At 41.9% G+C, this 15,227-nt stretch overlaps 1 protein-coding gene across 1 annotated transcript in view; it reads left to right on the top strand.

The window, feature by feature from the left end:
* The window catches only part of RASSF3 (Ras association domain family member 3), a 52,952-nt gene that overhangs the window by 1,725 nt on the left and 36,000 nt on the right, over window positions 1-15,227 (top strand). The window lies entirely within an intron of this gene.

Below are 15,227 nucleotides of genomic sequence, written 5' to 3' on the forward strand. Positions count from 1 at the left end.
CCAAACTTTGCAGAGGAAGTTAAAGCTGAAGAAAACTCTGTGCGCTTCCTTGAATGGGAGCAGGAGTTTCCTGAGGGGCAGTTAGAGGGCTTAAGTTTTAAGCAAATCACAAACGGGGCATAACAGATGGAGAACCTTAGAGAGAGAGAGAAACCAAGGCTGGCTTTCTGTAGCACAACATGGCCTAGAGGAACGGCTGTGGGCAGTGAACCATGGGTCTTTGAACTTCACCTGCTAACTGATTTGGCCAGTGCTGGCTGCCACCTGGCTCTTACAGAGGAGAACCATGGCGTGACAGTACTGTGCAAACAAGATACCTAGCTGTGGTCGAGCTGTGCATAGCTACTCTATCGTGAGGTGTGAGAAGGCCCAGGTCTTGATTCAGATCCTAAAAACATATGTGTGTCTTTATAATGCTGTTGTATGAGTTGTGTTACCAAATACTAGTTGTATAAGTAGTAAATTGTGCAAACACATAAATTGCTGTATGTGGTGTTAACGTTTCCAAGCAAGGGGGATGGGAAAAAAAAAAGCAAACCCTAAAATTTGATATTGTGCTCTTAATGTTTCCCAAAAGAATACTGCAGTGAGGTGCTGCAGGGTACATGTTTAAGTATGTATTTAGTAGCCTGGAACAAATTCGTCTGTATTGCTGACTCTACAGCATCAGAAATGCTCAGCTGATGTTTCTAGTCATAAAGTTATTACCAGTTGCTCTGAGCTGCTGAGTTATAGAGGAAAGAAAAAAAAAAATCCCCAAACAATGCTGAATGTAGATTTCAACAGTCATGTGGCCAGTAAGAGTTAGTTTCCCCTTCCAGCAATAACAATTATAATAAGCCTCTTTGTACGGATGAGGATGTTACTTTTGGTTTGTATTTGAGGTTTAGTCAAAAAATGCATACTATGTCCCCTTGAGCGAAGAGGGGAGCTGTTAGTTATTGTTTCTGTGTCTTTCTCAGCTATACAGATTCTAAGTTTTGCAGTGTGGGTTTCTTTTGTTGTTGAAGACTTAAGTGCTGGCAATGACTTTTATCCCTCTGTCTTAGCTTCTTCTGTCCCCTTTCTTGCAGGGAAGAAATGGGTTAGAGCGTTTGGCTTGCAGCTGTGCCTGCAGAGAAATGCAGTAGTAGCATTTTGACTTGTTTTGTATGGATTTCCAAAGAAAAGAAGGAAAAAAGGAAATTAAGTAGCTGGCTGAATTTTTGTCTTCTATTTAATGGGGCAGGGATGGGCTTACGTACCTCAATTTCTGCAGCTAAGGCGGGGTTAATGGATTGATACCAATTCTAGTGTAAGAATCTTGTGATAGGCAAAGCCCAAAGGTACTAAGATGCCTAATCTTCTGTTAAGTGGTTAAAGTTTTGTCTCTTCTTCTCTCTATGCCACTTCTTAAAAAAAAAAAAATCAAAGCATAAAACCCATTACAGCATATGACAGGCAGTGACTCCAAGGTGATTTTTTTTTTTTAAGCAAGAAATACTTTAATCTGAGGGCAGCATGCATAAAATACAAGTTGCTTAATGCTGTGGTGTTGCTCATGAAAGTTTAGCTTTATGTAGGGTTTCTTATCTTCTGTGACTATTGTAGAATTTAAGCATCAAGAGGCTAGATTAAGCACAGTGTGGCCCTGTTTCATGCTTGCAATGACTCATTTAATAAATGAAAAAGGAGGAACTGTAAATATTTTTGTCTTGCCAGTGTGACTACTTGTGTGAGGTAAAGTTATCCATGTGCATAGGCTTTTGCAAGATCAGGCCCGTGCTTCTGTATGATCAAGCCTTTGGAAATTGTCCATTCCCTGTAGAGAAAATACCAAAATAAGATGTTTTGCCAGCTTTTGAAAGCTGACCCCTTTTCTCTCCCTCTTTCCTCCCACCCACCCCCATCCTTTCAGGAAAAGTGAAAACAGTCATGCCTGCTCCTGCAAGCCCTACCATATGTTGGAGGCATATGCATCTTCCTGCATATGTTTTCTGTGCTTCCCTTCCACATGCAAGTTCCCTGTTCTCTCTCTCTCTCTCCGCCCGCCCCCCCCAAAAAAAAAACCATGAAGGATCTATGAGAGAGGACACCACTGTGCTTTGGGAAACACTGCTGCAGAAGCTGGTGGTGCTGTGAAGATCATGGATCCCAGCTGTTGGAAGACAACAAATCCTGCAGCTCTTATTCAGCATCTGAATTGTGAATAGTTTGCACACAAAATGTGAGAGGGCTCTGCTTGATGTCTAATGCAAAATAGCTTGGAGGTAGGAATTTTGACACTTGGATGCTGCTCTTCTCCTTAAAGAAAAAACAACTGTGTGTTTATGCTCTGTTTTTCACCATTTCATATAGGGCTCTGTAAAAGTTCTTGCAAGAAAAATGGAATTGGTTCTGTTGGCAGTTTCCAGAAATGCACGCTTTCCTCCGGCACCCAAGAACGTGCTCGTTGTCTCGCTGTCAACACAAGTCCTTCCCCGTCTGAAGTCTGATTTCTCTCTCTCTCTTGCTGGTCTCAGTCTCTACAACTTCCAGACCCACTGTCTTACTTCCTTCTCCTGCACCTGCAGCCCCCTGCCATGACGTTTTTGTGGCTGTCTTTTCTGCACGTTGGTGGAATTTGCAGGTGTGGTAATGAGGGTGGGAAAGGAAATTCATAAAAAAAGCTGGAAATGGAAAGCGGATGTAAGAGAGCAGAGGAGGTATGAAGGGGAGAGGCAAAAGGCAGAGGGTGAAAGTCTCGTCCCTAACTAGTCCTGGCAAGGTAACCAGCTGTGTCTCGTTCTGCTGTCGGAAGGGGAGGTTTGCAGGGAAAGGTGTAGGTTTTTTTTTTAATGGATAAGCTGACACAAGTGTTAAAAAAAAAAAAGTAGATAAGCTTCTGGGTCCAGAAGCCGTTTTTTAGGTCTGTTCCATTTGAATTTGCACAGTGGGTTGAGGCATTTCATTGAGAGGAAGAGATACAAAAAAACCCCACTATTTGGGAAGAAAATGGTTTCTAGGGGTAAAATGCAGTTTGTAACTGCTCAAGTCTAGTTAAAATGGCTTTGTGTTACCAGTGTCCGTTATTAATAAGTTTCACGTTGTTTGGTCATTACAGCTCTTCCTGGGTTTCCTTTCAGCTACATTCCCTAGGGAAAATGGCTCTCCTGACTACCAGAACAAATGAGGTTTCTAATTATAGGCTTGCTTTTGAGCCAAAAAGTTTAGGTTTGTGTCTGACGTGTAGTCATGAAACTTATTTAAAAAAAACCAACTAAAAATATCCAGTAATGTTTTATCCTTTTTTTTAAATCCATTTGGCAGTCGGTGAATATTATGGGATAAACATTGTCACAACTAAAATACTTGAAAGTTAAGAGTCGAAGGAATGAGCGGGATAGAGATTGTGTCTCTTTTAAGCCCACATCACTGTTGGAGTAAACTAATGGTCCTTATTTTGTGTTTCTGCTTCACTCTTCTCTCAGAGCGCTTGATGTGACCTGTGTGCGTCAGGAGCGTGGTGGCTGTTTTGCAGTGAAGTTTGAGTCCCCTTCTGGTGTCTGACACCCTCTGGGGGTGAGACGGGATTTATACTCTGTGCAGAGGATGCTGATTGCTGTACATTGGTTTATCATCACAATTGATTCTTAGAATCAATTTAAATTTTCTCTGTTAGCGTAAACTTCTGGAGCCCAGCAATGTGTGACGAGCTTTGTCATTGACATTTGTTTGAATATCACTAGATAAACACTGGGATTTTTTTCCTTGTATTTGGGGGAATAAAAGACTTTGATCCACCTATCTGAGTGTTAGAGTACAGTAGTTAGGCTTCTTGCTGGTAAGATCAGGAGTACTTACTATGTATGGGTATTTTGTGATTTAAGTAATGTAATTGAGTTGGGATAATGCTGTGGCTTTATCTAAATGCAAAGGCAGAGGGGCAGAACTGTTGGAGCTTTGGACTTTCACTGAAGTCTGAAAGTATTGGGCACCTATAGCCTTATGGTCCAAAACGTTTAAACTTCTTTAGACATGTGTGAATAGATACGTATACACAAGGAGTTTTGTTTTAACTGAAGCCTGGTGAATTCAGGGAGGTGCTCTGCAGAGCAACTGAGTTCAGAATCATCTGAATACGCTAAATAATTTTTTTTAAAAAACCCATAAACAGTTAATTAAGGAAGGAGAAAATTTGGTATCCTGTTCTCATGATCTCTTATTTCAGTTGTAGACCTATGTGTAAGACAAATTTTGGAAGATGTTCTTTCTGGCTAACATTTAGCCACTGCAAGAGCAAAATTATGAAGGAAAAACAGAAGCAAAAACTGATAATGCAGTTTGTCCCTTTTTTAAAAAGCCAGTGGCACCAGTGTTGGATTAATGGTTGCAAATAAACCGATTAACAGAGGATTTTAGATGAAGTGGCAGATCTGTAATGCAGTGTTTGCCTGTGACAGTATACTTGCAAGCCAAACCAAGCAATGTAAGCATTGGGAAGAGAGAAGTGAGAGTGATAGGTCTCCTCGTGGACAGGCAGCTAAGGCTGTGGGGACTTCTGCAGGCTGTGCGCCAGGCGAGGCTGTTCAATGTGTACAGTGCTTTCCTCCTAGGTAGAAATAACAGGGGGCTTATGTATATTTATATACAAACATTTTTTTAAAAAAATATTTTTTATATATACACACATAGAAAGATTTGTACCTTTTGATGTCAACATTCAGGCAAGGTCTGAGAACCAGTATGTCCCACAGACTTCAGGGACATGTCCCAGTGGGACTGAAGCTAGCACAGAGTGCTGTCATCCCCTCCAGTTTCAGTGCAGTGCTAACCTGGCTACACTATTGTCAAGCTTTTGTATGAGTTTAGGCACCTGTAACAAAGCCTACATGTTTCTGTAGACAGGTATAAATTGACTTGGGCTGAGTAATTGCTACTTTCATTTTGGTTTTTTGGCGTACTCACTGTTTTGTGAGGTTGATGAAATACTGCAGACAGTTTTGAGGAGAGCACTTCCTATGCAGACATGTATTTGGCTATGCTAAGTAGCCACATGTGATTTATGTAGCAATTAAGATCATTTTCTAGTTACTCATCTGTGTGTGTGCTGGAGAGGAATTTGTGTTCCCGTATACGGAGGAATCTCGGCTGTGCTGAAAATAATAGTAAAAGCAGCAGTGGTTCATCTGCCTCTCAGAGGAAGTATGGAGTGTTAGTGTTGGGTATGTGGGAGTACTCTGTGTGCTGGCTGTCATCTTCTCTGTCTTGTTCTTTACCCAGTAAGTCATTGTGGGAAATGCTGTTTGCAAGTGTGTTTCTTTTAGAAATTATGTGCAATAATACAGTAGGGGCAAATTACAAAGGCAGTTGTCTGTGATCTTTTGTAGCTATCCCTGTTGTCCATAATTAGGACTACTTGTGTTCTGTCTTCTAATTGTTTCGAGGTGTGATCAAGGGCATGAATGCACAGTCTGACCATGCTGTACTTTTCCTCATAGTACACAGTCTCAGTGTCTTGTGTTTGCAGTCCCTAATCAATATGGTCTCTTTAAAGTCTGATTAGTAATAATAAAAACTGAAGTTCAAATTCTACTCTGACTGAAGATGATAGTTTGCTTAATAACTCAGTGCTTAATCTTATTTCCACTGAAGCAGGGGATCCTGTGATTTGGCTTGTCCCTCTTGAGGAGAAGTTTGGGACAGACCAAATTTGTTAATACTTCAAAAGTAGCTTAATGCCTTAATAACCTTTATCGTAGAGGACTTCCTCTCAGTCACTTCTTATACATAGTTGTGCCTAGGATCACAGTAGCCTGTAAACTTGGAAGAGTTTAGTTTAGAAGTTTTATTTAGAGCATGATTTTTCTTTTACTGGCTTGCTCTCTTCTGGAGAATTCTGCTCATCAGGAACAAACCTGCTGATCTTGCTGTTCGATCCACCAGCAGCTTGATTTTGCTGTGTTCATTTATAGGTACATAAGCTAAGATTATGGAAGTCCTTTTGTTCAGAACTACTCATTTCATTGTAATATATCTTCATGGCTCATCTGAGAATCATCTGGTAAAGCTGTATAAACTCTAGCAACTGCAGCAGGGATTTCAGCATGACCCACAGTGCTTATGTGTGCAGAAACTGGCATATTCTTTGGCACTGCTTGAAAGGCTAAGAATATGGTGGTTGCATCTTGTGTAATGGGAGAATTGCCCTGCATTGTTTGTCCTAATGTCTGAAGTAAGTTCAAGGTTTAATGCTGTTGTGACATCGCGTAAGTCAGTGCAATTTTTTTCATGATGAATGTAATTTGAACTACTACATTATGATTTTTAATATGTTGTTATTGATCTGTGCAAAGATTCTGTCTACACCTGTCTAAAAAATAATTTTCTTTTTAGCTCTGGTTATCTTGCTGGTAGTAGCAAAGTTGACATGTGGCAAGTGACCTAGGCTGTGTCTAAAGAGCACAGAGAGTACGTAGTCCAGGCTGATGACTTAGAGTAGTCCGTCCCTTTTTTGTTGATGTGCATATGTTTGTAACTCTGGAGAGCAATGGGGTGAGAGGGCTTTGCAAAAGCATTTCTGGATCTGTCAGGCTAGGCTGTTTAACCAAAGTGTTGAAGACAAAGGAACAGGAGGAGAAAAGTTCATTTTAATCCTCTGTCAAACATGTAAGCTCCCCGTTTCCAGCAGCAGGAGTACCTGTGATCCAAAAATGATACCGATGTGATGGCTCTTGTTTCATGATGTAGTATAGAGGTAAATGCTTCCATGGGCGGTGCTCCTGAAAACTGCTGAAATCCTTAACTCTCAATGAGGCATGGACCTGGCAGTTTTGCCCTTGCAGCTGAAGGCTTGAAATAGGTGTTGTTTTGTATTTGATAGTTAAGGAATGGAGGAGGAGGGAGTCTTTGCATAGAAGACATGCTTCATCTGTTGCAGGATGATAAATAGGAATGCTTATCTGCTCCTAAGGGCAAATTGGAGCAAAGTATCCTTGTTGAATGTGAGGCACAGTAAAGGTCTTATTTGAGATGGGGAGTTGAGTTGTGACTTGGTTGTCTTTCAGGAGCTCCAACTGAAAGAAGGAATCATAGAATGGTTAGGGTTGGAAGGGACCTCAAAGATCATCGGGTTCCAACCCCGCTGCTGCAGGCAGGGATACCCTCCACTAGACCATGTTGCCCAAAGCCTCATCCAACCTGGTCTTAAACACTTCCACAGCTTCTCTGGGCAACCTGTTCCAGTGCCTCACCACTCTAACAGTCAAGAATTTCTTTCTAACATCTAATCTAAATCGACCCTCCTTCAGCTTAAACCCATTACCCCTTGTCCTGTCACTACACTCCCTGATAAACAGTCCCTCACCATCTTTCCTGTAGGCCCCTTCAGGTACTGGTAAGCCGCAATTAGATCTCCCCGGAGCTGCCTTTTCTACCAGGCTGAACAGTCCCAACTCTCTCAGCCTGTCCTCACAGGAGAGGTGCTCCAGCCCTCTGACCAGCTTCGTGGCCCTCCTCTGGACTCGCTCCAACAGCTCCATGTCTCTCCTGTACTGGGGCCCCCAGAGCTGGACGCAGTACTCCAGGTGGGGTCTCACAAGAGCAGAGTAGAGGGGCAGGATCCCCTCCCTCGACCTGCTGGTCACACCTCTTTTGATGCAGCCCAGGACACAGTTGGCCTTCTGGGCTGCAGGCGCACACTGCCAGCTCATGTTGAGCTTCTCATCAATCCATACCCCCAAGTCCTTCTCCTCGGGGCTGCTTTCAATCCATTCCTCGCCCAGCCTACAGTCGTGCTTGGGATTGCCCCAACCCACGTGCAGGACCTTGCACTTGGCCTTGTTGAACTTCATGCGGTTCGCACAGGCCCACCTCTCCAGCCTGTCAAGGTCCCTCTGGATGGCATCCCTTCCCTCCAGCGTGTCGACCACACCACACAGCTTGGTGTCACTGGCAAACTTGCTGAGGGTGCACTCGATCCCACTGTCCATGTCACCGACAAAGATGTTGAACAGTGCCGGTCCCAGTACCGACCCCTGAGGGACGCCACTCGTCACCGTTCTCCACTTGGACATTGAGCCGTTGACCACAACTCTTTGAGTGCGACCATCCAGCCAACTCCTTACCCACCGAGTGGTCCATCCATCGAATCCATGTCTCTCCAATTTAGAGACAAGGATGTCATGCGGGACAGTGTCAAATGCCTTGCACAAGTCCAGGTAGATGACGTCAGTTGCCCTTCCCTTATCCATGGACGCGATAAGGGTTTGTTCATTGTTCTGCACCAGGGAGCAATGTCTTGTCCTGTACAAAAATGGACAGCTTAATCAGCAGTTCATACTCAGAACAGTTGCTGCCTTAGGTGCCCATATACAAATGCTGGCATTGGAAGAATACCAGACACAGAGTCAGGGGAACGTCACTTGTGCAGGCAAACTGATGCAAGCAGTAATCAAACTCCCATGTAATCTGCACAAGAGAAGTCCACTTTATTAAGGAGAACTTAATGTTTCATTAAAGAAGTCTTTCTCTGGTCTGATACTCGCAGCTTGTGTGGAGCTGTACTTAGCACAGCCTTACTTTTCTTAGGCAGTGCCTACATAAACTGTAGCCTTGTAACTCTAAAATGTTGTTTTCTGTATTTAAGTGTTTCTAAATCTTTGAGCTAATTTTGATGTAAAATCTAATAATAAGGACAGTTCATAATTTTGCATGAGTTAGCAGGTCAGGTTAAAATAAACCAGATCCTGGGAGTATTTTAACCTGACATTCAGAGACCCTTTAGTTGTTGAATTAAGGGCGCACCTTTTTCCCCTTCAAACAATATGCAGTGTGGGGTGATGACTAATGACAGGAGTCTTAATCAATTCTTTCTGTAATGAAAACCATTTAGCTGCTGTTAGAGAGCCCAGTAAGTGGATCTCAGGATCTAAGTGAATGGATTCACAGTAGCTAGATAAGATATTCTCATGGAGTGGGACCATTGTAGAGTTCAAAGACTGGACTATCTTTTTCTACTTGCTAATATAATTTAGTTATTTCCCTGGGGAAATGACTTAAAATATCATTGAATTGTTTTACTTTTATGTTAGCATAGTGGTAAGGGACTAGTGCATATATGTATTGCAGTGTGAGGAGACAGCCAGTGCTTCTGGACATCAGTCAGATAAATCTCTGAATTAAGTCATCACATTATCTTTGACTGCATCTCTCTGTTCTCATTGAATCTAAAGTTGAATTAACTACATAAAGAGTTGCCTTTCTTACATATGTTTCTTTTGACTCCATAACTGACAGTATGTATTCCTGTACAGAATGATTTTCCACTCCCCCCTTCTTTTTAATTGAAGGTTCTGGCCATGTGAGAACCTGTTTTGTTGTGGTACAAATTACTTTTCATTCTCCTTTTAGGCTGAGACTGACTTGCACTGCTGTGCTTTATAACAGAGAATGTTGAGAGAAGGTATTTAGATTTGTCAGCGATTCTATCTCAGCTGCAAAGTATTGCTTTGGGGTCTGAGTTGGCCTTTATGGGAACAAGTTTGTTTTCATAGACTTTGTAAAACAGTATTAGTGTTCAGCTGACCATGTGATCCACTTCTCTGAACTTTTGTTGGTCCCTTGCTTTGCATAGGAGGTATCTTTACTGCTTTTTAAAAATATAATGGTGAAATAAAATTTAACTTACCTAAACCACTGTTTTAATTAAGAGTGTACTAAAGAAAATATCTTCTACAAGATTTTTAATTCTGTGCTGTAAGTTGCAACTTTTTTTCTTGAGAAAATACTCAGTAGACTGTGTTATCAATGAGTAGAATTGGGAGAATGCCTGAATCACTAGCTCAAGCCTGCGTGCAAGGGGCCTTCATGAGGTGGATTTGGCTATGGGGTCTCTTGACTTTTTGTTACTCTGGCCTGAATTCTTGATCTTCTGTAAAATAAAGCAGACAGCTCATGTGCTTAGTATGGTGAGACTTTTATATTCTGGATTAGGCTGGATGCCACTTAACCAGCATGCAGAGTAGACAGTTCCTCCATCTTAGACCTGATCGCAGTATACATAATGTTATCCCAAATAATTGCCAGGTATTTAGGTGAGGAGGAAAACCTGTGATGCTTCTTAAGTCAATGGATGTCAAATACAAAGTGATTGTGCTGCTAGTGGAACATATTCCATCAGGATTTCCTCTTTGATTTATTAAACCAAATAGGGCATTTGTAGTTGCTTTGATATTGTGATGACAGGTTTCTTATAAAATACGGTGGAAATAATTCCTGATATACACCTTTCTTGAGTTCTGAGTAAGAATGGAACTATGTGTAAAACAATAACCCTATAGAAGTGCCCAGCTGCCAGAAAATCAGGTAAGTTGGCTGGAAACACAGCAGGTGGTATAATGCAAATTGGCTTGTTTCTTTGCTGAATTGTAGTGAGGTTCCTGGGAGGTTAATCCTGTGTTTTGTCACAAAAAAAACCCTGCTCTGTGCTCACGTGTGCCTGAGATGAACTCGTGAAGTGTGTTTTCAGTTGGTGAGGTTATTGGTGGCACCCTCTTGTTTTGACTCACTCCTGTTGGTGTCCTTAGTTCTCCAGTTGCTGTTACTATGTCCCCCAGTGCCAGCTGTGGCATGGAAGCTTTTGGGGGGAGTGTTGCACCTGCTGAGCTGAATCCTAGGAAAAACTTAATTTTCTTGTCTTAATATGTTACCCTGGAAAGGATTGTCCCACTTGCAGGGGCTTCAGGGACTCTTCTAGTGAAGACCTTTGCTGTGGTGGTCGTAGGAAGACTTTTGGTGTTTCAGATATCAGAACTGTTGTTCCATTGCTTCTCCCAGGACTGTGAGGTAGTAAGATGTGCCTTAATACAAATGTCAAAGGCTTTAAATAAGTTACAGGTTATTCCGATGGAACAGGAGTTACAAAATGCCTTTAGTATCTTTCTAAATGTCTTCTGCTTACAGCATGCATTTGCCCAGTCATGGGCAAAAATGATTAATAGTTATATCACAGGTTATTTTGTTTTATAGAGTTGATGGGTTTGTCTAAGTTGACAGCTGCTTTTGATTCAGTTATGTGTTCACATGATGTGAAGCTTATCTCAAGATGGGGGAACATGATTGTTCATACTGTGCTTAAAAGGTTGATATTCTGTGAAGTGAAACATCAAAGCAGTTTCTAATGCTCTGAACTTTAAAACTTGCAGCTGATTTAATTAAAAAAATAATTAAAAGGCACATCTCTCCCCACCCCTAAATACAGACCCTAAATATTCTTCAAAGCACGTTTGATTTTAATGATTTGGTGATTTCTTCCCTGAGGCGTTTTTGAAGTTACCACTGGAATATGAAGATGTAGCTTTGAGTTGTGATGGTATTAGACCATTAGTGAAATAGGTGTTAGCCTCGTAAGATGATAAAATGACATGTTCTGTGAAAACAGCCTGACATTTGCAAAAAAAAAAAGTCATAAACCTACTGAATTTTCCTGTAACAGCCAAAGTTGATTACAGATTCCTTTTTTTTAGTAATTTATAGCTTGAAACAGCTCCTGAAGCAGCTTGATGGCGCGAATAGTAAAGATGCTAGTATGCCACCCTTGCTCTTTTTCTTCTTTCTCCCCCCCCCCCCCCCCCCCCCCCCAATCAAGGCTTCTGTATTAAAATGAGTTTGGTTTTAGCTAGGCCTTTATAACCAACACTGGGAAAATCTTGTAATATGTAATACAGCTTTTACTGCACTATCTAGTTCTGAAAACATGGAGAATTCAAGATGGGCGCTCCATGCTGCATGTCAGGATTTAACCTCTTAGATAATAACCTGTATGTTTTCATCTTCAGAGATAGATCTGGAAGATGCAGGGAAAAACAGATTTCAGAAGGTGTTTCATATTTGGTAGCAATCATGTTGGAAACAAAAGGTAGCAGAGGAGTACTTATTATTATAAGGATTATAGAAGCAGCATTGTTAGTACTAGCACTGATATTTCATTATCTTGTAGGTATGAAGCATAAGTGTGCTAAGTGCAATCATTAGAAATGTGGTGCTATTCCCTGGATGTAGAAAGGAATTACTTTTTTAGGTACTTTCAGAGATCCTTTCTCATTCTTCTCTGTCCCCTCAGTATATGCTGTCAAATGAACTTCAATACTGCTCTCTGAGAAATCCAAACTTTGATCTGACCCCGACAAAGGCAAGTGAGTGGAAAAAGTTTGAAACATGGCAGGGATGCCCTACTGAAACTCAAGCTGGAACTGGATCCCATTCTTTCAGCTATGTACCAGGAGGGAAGGGATGCCATCCAGAGGGATCTTGACAGGCTTGAGAGGTGGGCCCACGTGAACCACATGAAGTTCAACAAAGCAAAGTGCAAGGTCCTGCACATGGGTTGGGGCAATCCCAAGCACAGCTACAGGCTGGAGGGAGAAGGTATTGAGAGCAGCCCTCAGGAGAGGGACTTGGGGGTTAGGTATTAGGAAGAAATTCTTCACTGTGAGGGGGGTGAGGCACTGGAACACGTTGCCTAGAGAGGTTGTAGATGCACCATCCCTGGAAGTGTTCAGGGCCAGGTTGGATTGGGCTTTGGTCAACCTGGTCTAGTGGATGTCCCTGCCCATGGCAGGGGGTTTGGAACTAGATGATCTTTGAGGTCCCTTCCAATCCAAACCATTCTATGGCATACTTCCTTGGGCAGCACTTGCTCTGTTTCCTCTTTGTTCTTGCAGTTGCATGGCTGCATGCTCACAAAGAAGTCTTCTAACTCTGCTATAAGTTGTTACCCATGTTAGTTATTGGATTGCTGATCTGCACAGGTTATCCGTAAATAGGTAGGTAGTATTTTCTTTTGGGTCCATAATTTCACCATACTCCGCTTTTGTTGAAGCATATGTATACAAAACAGTTTGGTCAAAACATGGTAAACCAAACATAAAACACAGGTTGGTTCAGAGGATGTAACTTATGTAAAAATGCAAGTCTGATGCAACTCATGATACCTTTTTTGGTTGTTTGGACATTTTGTAGAGGGTGCTGAGCACAGCCAGGTTTTCCGGTCTCCTAGATTAATCGTATGAACCAAGAGGAACAAGTGATGTCTCACAAGGTAAAACATGAAGGGATTATCATGGAACAGATCATCCTACTTCTGTTGGTTGTGCCCTGTAACAGCCACACACCTACAAGGTGGATGCTGCAGGTCTAAGGCTGTTTAGAGTATGGCTGCTGTCGCTTGGGCAGAGGGTGTGGTTCCACTGCAGCTTCAGTTTAAACTAATTAAGGTAGGTTTTTTGCCAGATCCCTTCCTTGAAGCAGATCTCTGTGGTTTCAAGAGGAGCAGTTCTGATGGTATAGTGGATGGAGGAATGTGCAAGGTGGGGAGGCTGACAGGGAGGGTGGGACCTCAAGAAGCCTTATCTGGGCTTGGCTTACCTTGTGGAGCTGTGCTTTGGGAAGAAGAGCCTCAGTAGATGGTGCAGTGAAGACGTGCCTTACAGCATTTGGACAGATTTCTCAACTGGATAGAGATGCTACAGGTAAGCAGAAGGTGGAAAAGTCTGGGCTTTTTGGTTTTGTGAAGTTATGGTTTGTCCTTTTCTAATGAATAATGCTTCTGAAAGGAGATAAGCAAGGAGAAAGCAGTAGAACTTGCTGATGGGGAAAAAAATCTGACGAAGTAGTGCAGCAAATAGGATTGCAACGTAAACCTTGGATTTACTTGCAGAGTCCTGATTTTTTAAAATGCATGCATTTGTGTATTTCTAGCTCTTCATATTTTCTGTGGCTTTAGAATCCTCCCTTCATTGTTCCCTGTAACAGGCTTAACAGGCCAGTTCATCCATTTAGAGAATAAAGTTGAAGGCACTATTTTAAGCATATTTTAAATGTTATGCTACACCAAAAGGTAACGGCACTTTTTCCTGTGCCTTGACTAACTTCAGTCTCAAGCAATCACAAGAACTTTCCGCTGCAAATGTGAGCCTGTTAATGGAAATCAAGTCTTAGTCCTTTGCTTGCTTTTTAAAACTGCAGATAAGGTCCTTTGCCAGTTTTGAGAGAAGGTTGGAAGGGATTTATTAATCTGTTTGACAAATGTATCATCAGTATCTATTTTCATGCCACTTCATTAAAAGTTTCACAGCTGAAACTATCTGCCTGTGGTGATTATTGCAGTAATCAACCTTGTGCCATGACTGTACTTTTATTTTGGGCTTTATTGGTTATAGCATGACAGTTAAAAGTATAAATATAGGCAGCTTTTTGGATACCACGACTACTTGAGAGGAAGAAAGTGTCTTTGTTTGGATGGAAGCATAGGGAAATGCAGGTGAAAAAGAAGATACAGCAAGAGAAGAGGCAGTTCCTCTTGGCAGGAGGTTTTGCTCTGCCGTTGGACCACTGGAAGGAGAGAAGGGTGGCTGTGTGCTCCTCCTGCCTTTCTCTAATCACAAAATGGGAACATTTGAGTGTCTTGACTCCTGACTGTTTAATAATTCAGTTTGCTCATTTCAGAGAGAGAGTATCACCTGACAAGCTTCTGGACAAGCTGGAAGGAAACATCACCACTCTTTCTTCTTTTTTTTTTTCTTCTTTCTCCACTGCAAAACCGGTGATGAAAATAGGATAGCACTCAGATGAGTAAGGCACTAATACAGTCAGGATTGTGGTAAATAGCAGAGCTGTGCATGCTATTAATGTAAGAAAAGTATCAAGTTTAAAAAAATACAGTGAATGATACCTAATTATTTGGCAGATTAGATCTAGTATTTTACTTTAGTTGTTTTTATTGTACGAGACATGAGACACACTTCCTCCCTTGCTTGTTCTCTTAGATCTTTCTCTTACAAATGTGTATATCTGCTTTGGGTACTTTGAAACAAACCAGGAAGTATGGATGGCTACCAGCGGACTGGGTAGCACCAGCAGAGCAGAAGGACCAAAGTCTGAGTGACGTTGCTGAGACCTGGAAAGCATTTGGCAGTTTGAAGGCAGTCTTTTTGTAATAGTCTCTGAACTCAGCCCTTAGATGAATGCAATGCGGTGGGACACTGAGAAATTAATATAAATATTTAGATTTATGTACAATGAATTTTGATTCTGCCAATTAGTGATATCCCTTAGGAATTAATTTCAATGTCCCTTGTTTTATTGAAAGCTGAAAAGTGGAGCAATGACCATCAGCAGCCATCGGACTGGAAGAGCATGCGTGTGTCTGGCCCTCTGGAGACACTTGGTGTGTCCCAGTGAGGGTGAGGAGACCAGGGGAAATTGCTTGG

Source organism: Grus americana, chromosome 1 (assembly GCF_028858705.1).
Source record: "Grus americana isolate bGruAme1 chromosome 1, bGruAme1.mat, whole genome shotgun sequence".
Taxonomy (NCBI): Eukaryota; Metazoa; Chordata; class Aves; order Gruiformes; family Gruidae; genus Grus; species Grus americana.